The following is a 10,000-nucleotide window of genomic DNA, read 5'->3' on the forward strand; positions in this document are numbered from 1 at the left end:
CTTTCTTCTTTGAAAGCAAATATCCTAATTTTTGCTTTAAAATCCTTTCCGCTATTACATGCCTCCTTTTCATTTGAATTTATTCAATATGCACATTTTCTTTATAATAGAGATAAGTTTATGTTTTGATAAATTCTTTTGAAAGAATTTGTTCCCTTTTCTGACAGGATGTTTATTTGAATTCTCCAGAAATTACTAACAAGATTAATTCTGTGGCTAATTGAATAGTTTAAAAATCTTTAATTAAGATGCACATAATTCAGATAACAACGTATGCATTTATAAGATTTTAGGGCATACTATAAAAAGTAATATCATATTTACTTGACCATCAGAGTCTATGTAGCTTTAGCACCATTTACAAAAAACGTACCAGAACATTGGAATCAAAGTCAGGTTGGAGAAATCTTACCCTAAATCAATTGATATATCAGTCATCAAATCCTGTAAGGACCCGGTGTGATAACCTATGCTTCGCTAGACGACAAAGTTGCAAACATCACTTATGTCCATAGGTGATCTCACAAGTAGGACACGAATTTAAGTTAGTGAGAGCATTTCCACTGGGAGGTGGGAGATACATGGTTGTGGGTAGGGGGTTATTACTGGTACGTGAGTATTAGAGGGAGATAAACAGCAGAAATATAAAATATATATATATATATATATATATATATATATATATATATAATATATATATAATATATATATATATAATGTGTGTACGCATATACAGGTAACAATTTGTTGATAATTCAGTTTACAAGATTTATAAGATACCCAAGAAAAACTTCTTTATTGCCTCTCACTCAAATCTCTTTGATAGTCATTTCAATAGAAATGAAACGCATTTCTTTTTACTTATTCAGTCAACTCTGTCATTTAGAATTTTCCCCTCAAAGATTTCTTTAGAAAAGGATGCTGCTCCTTCCTTTCCTTGGACTTACTAAGCATTCGAGAGCAGAAAAACAACTTGTTTTCTTGCTGATGTAGAAGGTTTAAAGGACCTTTTTCCTCAGGATATTTTCTCAAAGTGACCGGTTCCGTTTTTTATTGATTTCATTTTCTGAAATATTTGAAATTCTTAGTTTGTTTGTATCATTAGTGGCTTTTAGTTTGTAATAGTGCCTTGTTGCAAAAATAACATTAACTATATTGAATAATAAAATCTTTGCAGCAAATATTATTCAGTTTCCAGAAGTAAAAAAACTTGTATCCGTAGACTTACTTAAATACATAAACGAAGGGACTAAAAAAAAGCAAAGACGACAAAACAAACCTTAAAAGTTAGAAAGGATTAAAACATTAAAATGAGATAAACTTTTCACTTATGAAAATTCCTGACCAGTTGGTTGAGTTTTCCTTAAGGCATGGCCTCTGTTTTGCTGTTTCTTATCAATCCTTCCTTTTCTCTGGATATATGATTGGACGCTGTTTATCAAATTCATGTAACTATTGTATATTATTGTGGATTTGTCTTTATTTATTTGGCATTTTTCTGCATTTTATATCATCTCAGCTCTGATCCATATAAACGTCTGTGAATTGTAATTGCTTGTATGCATATGGGAAAGTTAAAGGCTCTTTTAATTTGCTCCATTTGAACAATGCTCCTTTTGAATGATAACAATCTTATGTAGGAGAAAGAAAGGCTGTCTTTTATGGGTTTTTTCAAGTATATGTGCATAGCAACAGATTGTCTCATACCCTCGGCCGAACGTAATTGTTCTTTGTATATAATAATAATAATAATAATAATAATAATAATAATAATAATAATAATAATAATAATAATATCATTAATAATGTGTGTTATATGAACCCAAGATTACTAATCTAATCTCTCTCTCTCTCTCTCTCTCTCTCTCTCTCTCTCTCTCTCTCTCTCTCTCTCTATACAGTTGATTTCTCATCAAAATCTTGACAATGTTTGAAATACCTTATCTCCCTTTTGCTCTCTCTACCGGAGCATATTTCAGAGGGAGTAAATTTAACCTTACACATTCCCTTATAAAAACCATCGCTACCTTAAAGATAATTATCCTAATATTAGGAAAGGCAAAATTCGCCTCTTTACACCTTTTTTCCCGAACCACTTTTCCCGGCTACGCTAATTGGTCATCATTCAACCTGTCTTGCAACATACTGAAACGATAAGAGGAGAGAATGCTTTGGAAGGAGGATAACGACTCCTTCCGGCTACGTTGCCTAACTGTCACACGAGCAGCTCTTTACGACAACGAGGGCTTAACGAGCGCTGGGATGATTCCGCAGCGCTTCGCGCTTCCTACATTCTGACAACGGAACAGCGGTTCGTTGTTCCTTTCGGCTTCCTTCGTGCCTCCTCTTGTGTCACTTCCCTTTTAGTGCAAAGGAATTATTACCTTTAATACTTGAAGTTTTGAAGCATCCCTCACTTAGAGTGTTTATGGTCGTGAATAACAAAAAATAATGCTACTGAGAAAGATGGCTGATGGAAGCCGTGATTAGTATTCAACTTATAAATCTTCATCTCATGTTTTCATTTCAAACATATAAATGGCATGATGACCAATTAAATGAGATTAGCATCGTAGGGGCAAGAGCTACTTCACTCTCCTTAAATGTTTCGAAAGCTGTTGTACAGTACTGAAGATTCGTGTACTTCACTTTTCCAGCTGTAGTTGAAGCTCACCCGAATCGTAATCATTATTCTTGCCTGGTAACAATGTCATTCTGTCTTTCAGATTCCACATTTTTTTCTTCAATCACTTAACAATTATTTGCATTTCCGACTTATCTAATGCCAACTTTCTTATTCTTCATTCATTCATCATTATGGCTTCCATATTGGCAGACTTGGAGGTACACTGACCTAACCAGGTGAACTATTCAGTCGCATGGTGAACCTCATAATCGTGTTAGATATGTTTCCAAGACAAATTTCCTCCAAATGATTTTATTTCTTTTTCTGGGACATCGTTTCTTGCTTTTGCTTAGTTTAGCATTAGGTTCCGTTTATATAGTCCATTACTTGATTCCATTCCATAGGAACTTTAAGTATCTTAACCGGTATGAAGAGACGAGATATGAATTACAAATCTCGATGGATATTTATACAAGATGAAACTACAGCGGGTTGATGAAGAGTAATTTCCAATCTTGGTGCATCAAATCAACAAGGCATGAAAGTACGCACCACTGGCCAGCTTAGTCTTTTTCGCTAAAGGAACGATATCTCTGATGGAGAACAAACCCCTCCCATTCATTTTAGCGATGCCATTCTCTCTTCTTCATGTTTAGAAACGCCGAGATCAAAGACCTTTGTTGCTGGATGGGAACACGATTATTAGATGACAATTAATTTCCCCTGAGCTGCTTCTGGCTCCCTGGTGAGCTTTCTTCTCACTTTCCCCTTCTCTTGGCTCTAATGAGTCGGATTGATCAACTTTCTCTCGCTGTCTTCGGCTGTCATCATTGAAAAGCAACATGAAGCGCTGATGGAACACTTGCATGGTTTGGAGAGAGAGCCCGGCTGCAATCAGGTAATTTCACCGTATTATCTGGCTTTTCTGCTTTTTCCTTCATTTTATTGTCCCTAAACAATTTTGAATATTAACTAGATAGATAATCAAACCGAAAGGAATAGGTTTTATTTCCCTTTCATTAATAATAAGGTACGTGTTGTTCTCTCGGGGATTCTGACTATCACAATTGAAAATAAATGAATCTAACCTAGCAATACCTAAATAGGAAATTCTACTATCGAATATACTTCCATATTTTATTCGTCCCGTTTTCATAGTTTCCTTTTATGGCTTTGTGAAATGACAGAAAAATGAAGAAGACAGATCATTGCAAATAGCCGCTAAAAACGTCAGCTGATGCACCAGATGTCAGATATAGATTCTATTAAACATCAGATTTTTTGGCTTATGAATGAATCACACCCACACACACACGCATATATATATATATATATATATATATATATATATATATATATATATATATATATATATATATATATATATATATATATATATATCTATCTATATATATATATCTATATATATATATATATATATAGATATATATATATATATATATATATATATATATATATATATATATATATATATATATATATATATATATATATATATATATATATATATTAGAGTAACGTAATTTTCCGATTTAAGTCAACCTTGTTCTAGATTTAAGTACATTATTTCTTAAGGCAGTTAATGTTAAGTGTTTAGTGTTTTATTTACGCTATAGTTTCTCGCCTCCTCCCCGCTCACTTAATTGCTTGAACTATCGTGTTAACGATTGTGGTTTGTTTATTTTTCGAGTGCGGCAGGACTCCTGTGAGGTGACTTTTGGAAAGACGGTGCTCGGCCTAAAGTTAGTTCGGGCCTTCCTTTGCTTCCTGATACCTCTGCAGCTGGCGATTATTGGAAAACCTTGAATCTTGTTTTTGGAGCTGCCCTTCGCAGGTACACTTCTGTCACCTGCGACGTCCGTGTGACCTGTATTCGACGCAGTTGACTTTGTCACCTGCGACTTCGTCGTACTGCCACCTTAGTGGATATATATATTTCCTAGGGTATTGAGTGCCATCGTGTTCTGCTGGCACTAGAGGAGCTTTGGGCAGTCATCAGTCTATCTCCAAGGACACCTTAAAGCTGCTGCTGAGGGAGCAATCTGGCTCGTGAGGTGTCAAGTAGGGAGACGAATACCAGGTAGGAGTTTGTCTTTGTGTTGTCGGGCAGGACCTCCTCCGACTCCCCGGTACCTGTGGTTACCTGAGTATCCATGTCCTCCCTCGTCTGCAGAGCTGAGATGTATTGGATCACGGCCTCCTTAAAGGCGATTTGAATTTATTTTGGATTGAAGTTTCCACTGTTTTTGTGTGAGGAGTTTGTTGATTTTTTTTCTATATCTATTTTTCTATACACATATATATATATATATATATGTATGATAGTATATATCTATATCTATTAATGCTATATTTATAGACTCTGATGGGTCCGCCTTATGGCCTATCGGCCTTGATGTTTGTTATAATAGGGTGTTAGATTGTAATTCATAGGTAGGAATTTAAGTGTTTTCTCACTTTTATCCTTCACCTTCTTTCTTTCGCTTATAGTTATAGGTATATTTGGATTTTGGCCTGGCCAGCCATGGTATGAATATATTCCTTTTTAGATGTATACTTGCGTTTGTTCTCTCTCATGTTTCTATCTAGGGCTTAGTTTTCTTAGCGTTTAGGGATCCTACGGGATTATTTGAGGACTAGTGTACGTCCTTTTCAGTCACAAGGTTGACTTAATGTTATTTTTATTGTGAATAAATATTGTTGAGTTTTCCCTTTTGTTTTCGTCTCCACTGACCATTTTACGCAGAGTATTTTTGAACATCACTGAGAATATAAATAGTGCAATAAAAGAACTGCACCAGGACCCAATAAAGGGGTCCGTAACAATATATATATATATATACATATATATATATATATATATATATATATATATATATATATATATATATATATATATATATACATACATACATACATATATAAACACACTTATGCAAGCAAGCGCGTGTGTGTGTGTGGGTGTATGTGCGTGTATATAGATAGATGTTTGAATGTATCATTCACCACATTTACCAACTTGAATAAAAAAATTCATGGTTGATAACAAGAAAACTAACAAAAAAGAAATAGTTGACACCCCGATTCGTCCGTTTCTTTTCTATTCTGGCCCTTCATCACTCGGAGGTGGTACCTCACTCTTGAGCAGCCCTCCCGCGACCCTCTCGCCCTATGAGAGAGTTCAGTTGGCTCTCGAGTTTATTTATCCTAATCTGGCGACGCTCACTCACGAGTGTTGGGGAACTTTGTTTGGTCGAGTCCGCGTAATAGAGGTAGGGGCACCTAGACCCAATATCTTGCTTGTTAAGCTGAGCGAGGGTCCAGGTTAAAATAATAATAATAATAATAATAATAATAATAATAATTCATTTGATTTTGTTTAGAAGACTGAATGAAAATTTTGAACTATTGTCGCTCATTTCCAATTCTTTGAGCTTTAAATCGTAATTATGAGAGAGAGAGAGAGAGAGGAGAGAGAGAGAGAGAGAGAGAGAGAGAGAGAGAGATTCGTTGATATTAAGCAACTTATTAAAAGATTAGAAGGGGTCTGAAATCCGTCAATAACGTGGTTTCGTTTAGATATATCTTACATGGTATGTGATTTCGTTCAAATCGAGAGAGAGAGAGAGAGAGAGAGAGAGAGAGAGAGAGAGAGAGATAATACTGGCTGCTGTCTCTCTTTGTTCCCACACGCGTCAAGCAGTTTCTCGTTACTATGTCGTAAAGTCAGTCACGAGATTAAATTGGTCTGAAATTTTCCAGTTTATAAAATCTTTGAATATTCACTGCATGCTAAAGTCTTTATCGTAACTGTGTGACAAAAGGCTAGCGGAAAAAGAGGAAATACTTAGATTTATGCTGATAATTAAATAGCTTGTTATAGTCCTCGGGCTGGGAAGCTGAGTGTGGACTGATCTTGGTGTGGTGTCCGTCCTCCTTATATTTGGAGTTGACAACAGGGGGTCTTCCCCATGCTGATCTCATATTGGCTGGTGGCGGTGAGTCTTCGTTTTCATTGGTGACTTGAGCCAGGTCTCAAGCCACTTTCTCCAAGCCGATGGTTGCGATGCAGCAGATCCTGCAGCCGTCTAGGCCTCCTGAGCAGCGCGGTAATGTTGATGGGCGTTGCGCTACACTGTGGGGCGTCAAGGCTAATTTGATTTCCATCGGCTGCAGGGGTACCTTGTTCTGGGGCGTTGACTTCCGTGGAGTTGTCGTGATCGGTGGTGTCATTGTTGGTGGCAGGTCCTCTCATACTCGTAGGAAGGAGAAATTTTTCCTGCGTTGTATTCAGTGTAGGTTTTATTTGCTGGATGAGAAGCGCCTCCAGCAGGTGCAACCGACGGGCATCATGGGCCTTCCCGATGATCTTCGTGTTCAGTATGATGACATCCTGGGAGATGGCCTCTTGATGTTTGGTGTGGGCATGATTCTTGATCGCCCCCTCTTGGGCGTGGCATGAGTCTCTTCGACAGGCGCATGGTAGTCATACCTACGTAGGCGTCACTGCATTCGCGGACTGAGCATTTATACTGGTACTCTACATGCGTCTGCTTCAGGGGGTCTCGTACATGTAGAGAGGGGTTATTTTTCATAATAAGGTCGCTCGCCCGCCAGTTCTGGTAATATATGATCAAGTCGATATTTTTGGTGTCGTCGGTCGGGGATACATTTTCAGAAATAATTTTCTTAAGGGAGTGCTCTTCTTCACGATAATGGGAACTCATGAGGGCTTTGTAGTACAGCTTGATATTATTCTAGGGGTGGGGCTGTGGACTCTCACTACCGTACCAATTCTCCATGGCTATGCGGACTTCCATTCTGATTAATTTATTTGAGTACCCGTTATTCACAAATACTTAGGAGGCGCGGTCGAGTTCCTGGTGAGTATCCTGCCAGGTCGAGCAGTGGGAGAGGGATCTCCTGACGAAGGCCCTGATGGTGGTGTTTTTTAATCTGGCGGGGCACTCGCTGTCACCGTTGAGGCAAAGTCCTAGATTGGTGTTCTTTGTGTAGGTGGAAGTACGGAGATCATCTTCCCTCTTGCTTACAAGGACATCGAGGAAGGGGAGCTGATCGTCGGAGCTGTGTTCAACTGTGTAATTCAGCATGCTTGACAGAGGGCTTCTACCTCATCCTCAGCGTCGACTTGCACAAAGATGTCGTCAATATAACGTCCATATCTGCTGGGTTGCAGCATCCTGGTGAAGATCTGTTCCTCCACGGTGCCCACATAAAAGTTAGCAAAGAGGACCCGCAGTGGGGAGCCCATCGCCACGCTTTCCTTCTGGCGGAACATATGGCCACGGTGGGTGGAGAAAGGGGCCTACTTCGTGCAGATCTCCAGCAGCGTACAGAGCGATGCTTCAGCTATGTTGAGGGGCGCTGTCGACTGATTCCTGTAGACATGATCAAGGATTATATCTATGGTTTCGTCGACAGGCACGTTCATAAATAGGCACTCCACGTCCAACGAGGCAATAATCCCGGTGCCAAGGGCGTCCTTGATGGCTTCTAAGAATTCTGCCGAGGACTGCAGGCTGTACCGACTCGGGATGTAAGGGGTCAAAATTTGGTTAAGGCTTTTAGCCAAGGCGTACATAGGAGCGGGGGTCTGGCTGATGATCGACCAGAGGGAGTTTCCTTGTTTGTGGGTTTTTACATTACCATATAAATAACCCAGGCTGTAGTCTCCTTGTATGGGCGGGAGGTGCAGTGTTTGTCGCAGCATTCACTGCGCTGATGACTCTGTTAGCCTCCCTCTTGATGTCGTCTGTCGGGTTCCTTGTCAGGCGCTTGAACTTGCTCTCGTCAGACAAAATAGCATCCAGCTTATCATGATATCCGCAGTATCAATCAAGACGAAGGATGCTGTCTTGTCTGCGTGTCGCACTGTGATGTTCACTTTCTCCTTCAGTTCCTTTGCTGCTATCTTCATCTCCTTGGTGAGGATCCCGCTGGAGTGCTAGCCCCTCTCTGTAAGGGCTTCAGCAAGTAGGAGGAGCTGAAGGGCGCCGGTAGTTCTCACGATGCTCTGGGCTTCGAGTTGCTGGATGGAGTCTAGGAGCAACTCAATTTCGAGTCTCTTGTCATGAGGCCTGGGTCTCGAAATGAAGTGGCAATTAAGACCCAGCTTCAGAGGGGCGTCTTGATCGGGGGTGGGGTCCTAATCAGTAAGGTCAATGTATCCTTGGGTTCGTTCAGGGACGCGGACTTTGCCGCCGTTCAGGGAGTTGAGCTTGCGCAGGGCACCTCTCATCTGCTGCTTCATGTCGTCCTCTTGAAGGTGGACGAGGCATCTCTCGATGTTCCCAGGGTATGTTGGTTCCTCTCCTGCGGGGTTGTCTTCTTCAGTGGGTGTGTCACGATCAGGATTAGCAAATTCGGTGTCGTCCAGTCCATGACTACCTTCTTCTCGAAGGGCACCAGGACGTGCTGCTATAGGTTCCTCTCCTACTCCACTGGTGCCGGGGCTGCTTCTCACTCTCTCCCATCCTGCCGCAGTCTCTTGGTCTCGTTCTGGAGGGCACGCAGTCCGGTAGTTGATCGCTATTTGCTGCTGTAGGAGGGATTTTATAAAGCTCCTGGGGCCCCCGAACGAGGTACCCCTGCAGCCGATGGAAATCAAATTAGCAGGGACGTCCCACAGTGTAGCACAATGCCCATCAACGTTACCGCGCCGCTCAGGAGGTCTAGAAGGCTGCAGGATCTGCAGCATCGCAACCATCGGCTCGGAGAAAGTGGCTTAAGACCTGGCTCAAGCCACCAATGAAAACGAAGACTCACCGCCACCAGCCAATAGGAAATCAGCATGGGGAAGACCCCCTGCTGTCAACCGCAAATTTAAGGAGGACGGACACCACACCAAGATCAGTCCAACCTCAGCTTCCTAGCCCGAGGATGTCTGGCAGCTCCAGACGAAAGCTCGCTTAAAGGAAGAGAGAGAGAGAGAGAGAGAGAGAGAAAATCGTTAATGACTTTGATGACTATGGTATCATAGTTTATCTGTAAAATTCAAATATATACACCTGTTTTGACACTGTATTTGATCATGACCTCTATAGGCGCTCTACTAGCTTGTTTAAGTAGCACGGAAAAAGCCGCTATTCGGAAAATAGGGAAGAATATCTACAAGTGTAACGCTGCTGAAGTAGCCATTACTTTTAATAAAGTATGCTTGAGAGAGGGTCTGCTTCCTAAGTATTATTATTATTATTATTATTATTATTATTATTATTATTAAGACATCAAAATCGTCATTATGCAAATCATCATTAAAATATTCTTTTTATCCTCGTGTAACCGAGTGTAATCAGGCCTTTTACTCGTTAAACTTTTCTTTCAGGGCGCTCA

Source organism: Macrobrachium nipponense, chromosome 18 (assembly GCF_015104395.2).
Source record: "Macrobrachium nipponense isolate FS-2020 chromosome 18, ASM1510439v2, whole genome shotgun sequence".
NCBI classification, from domain to species: Eukaryota; Metazoa; Arthropoda; class Malacostraca; order Decapoda; family Palaemonidae; genus Macrobrachium; species Macrobrachium nipponense.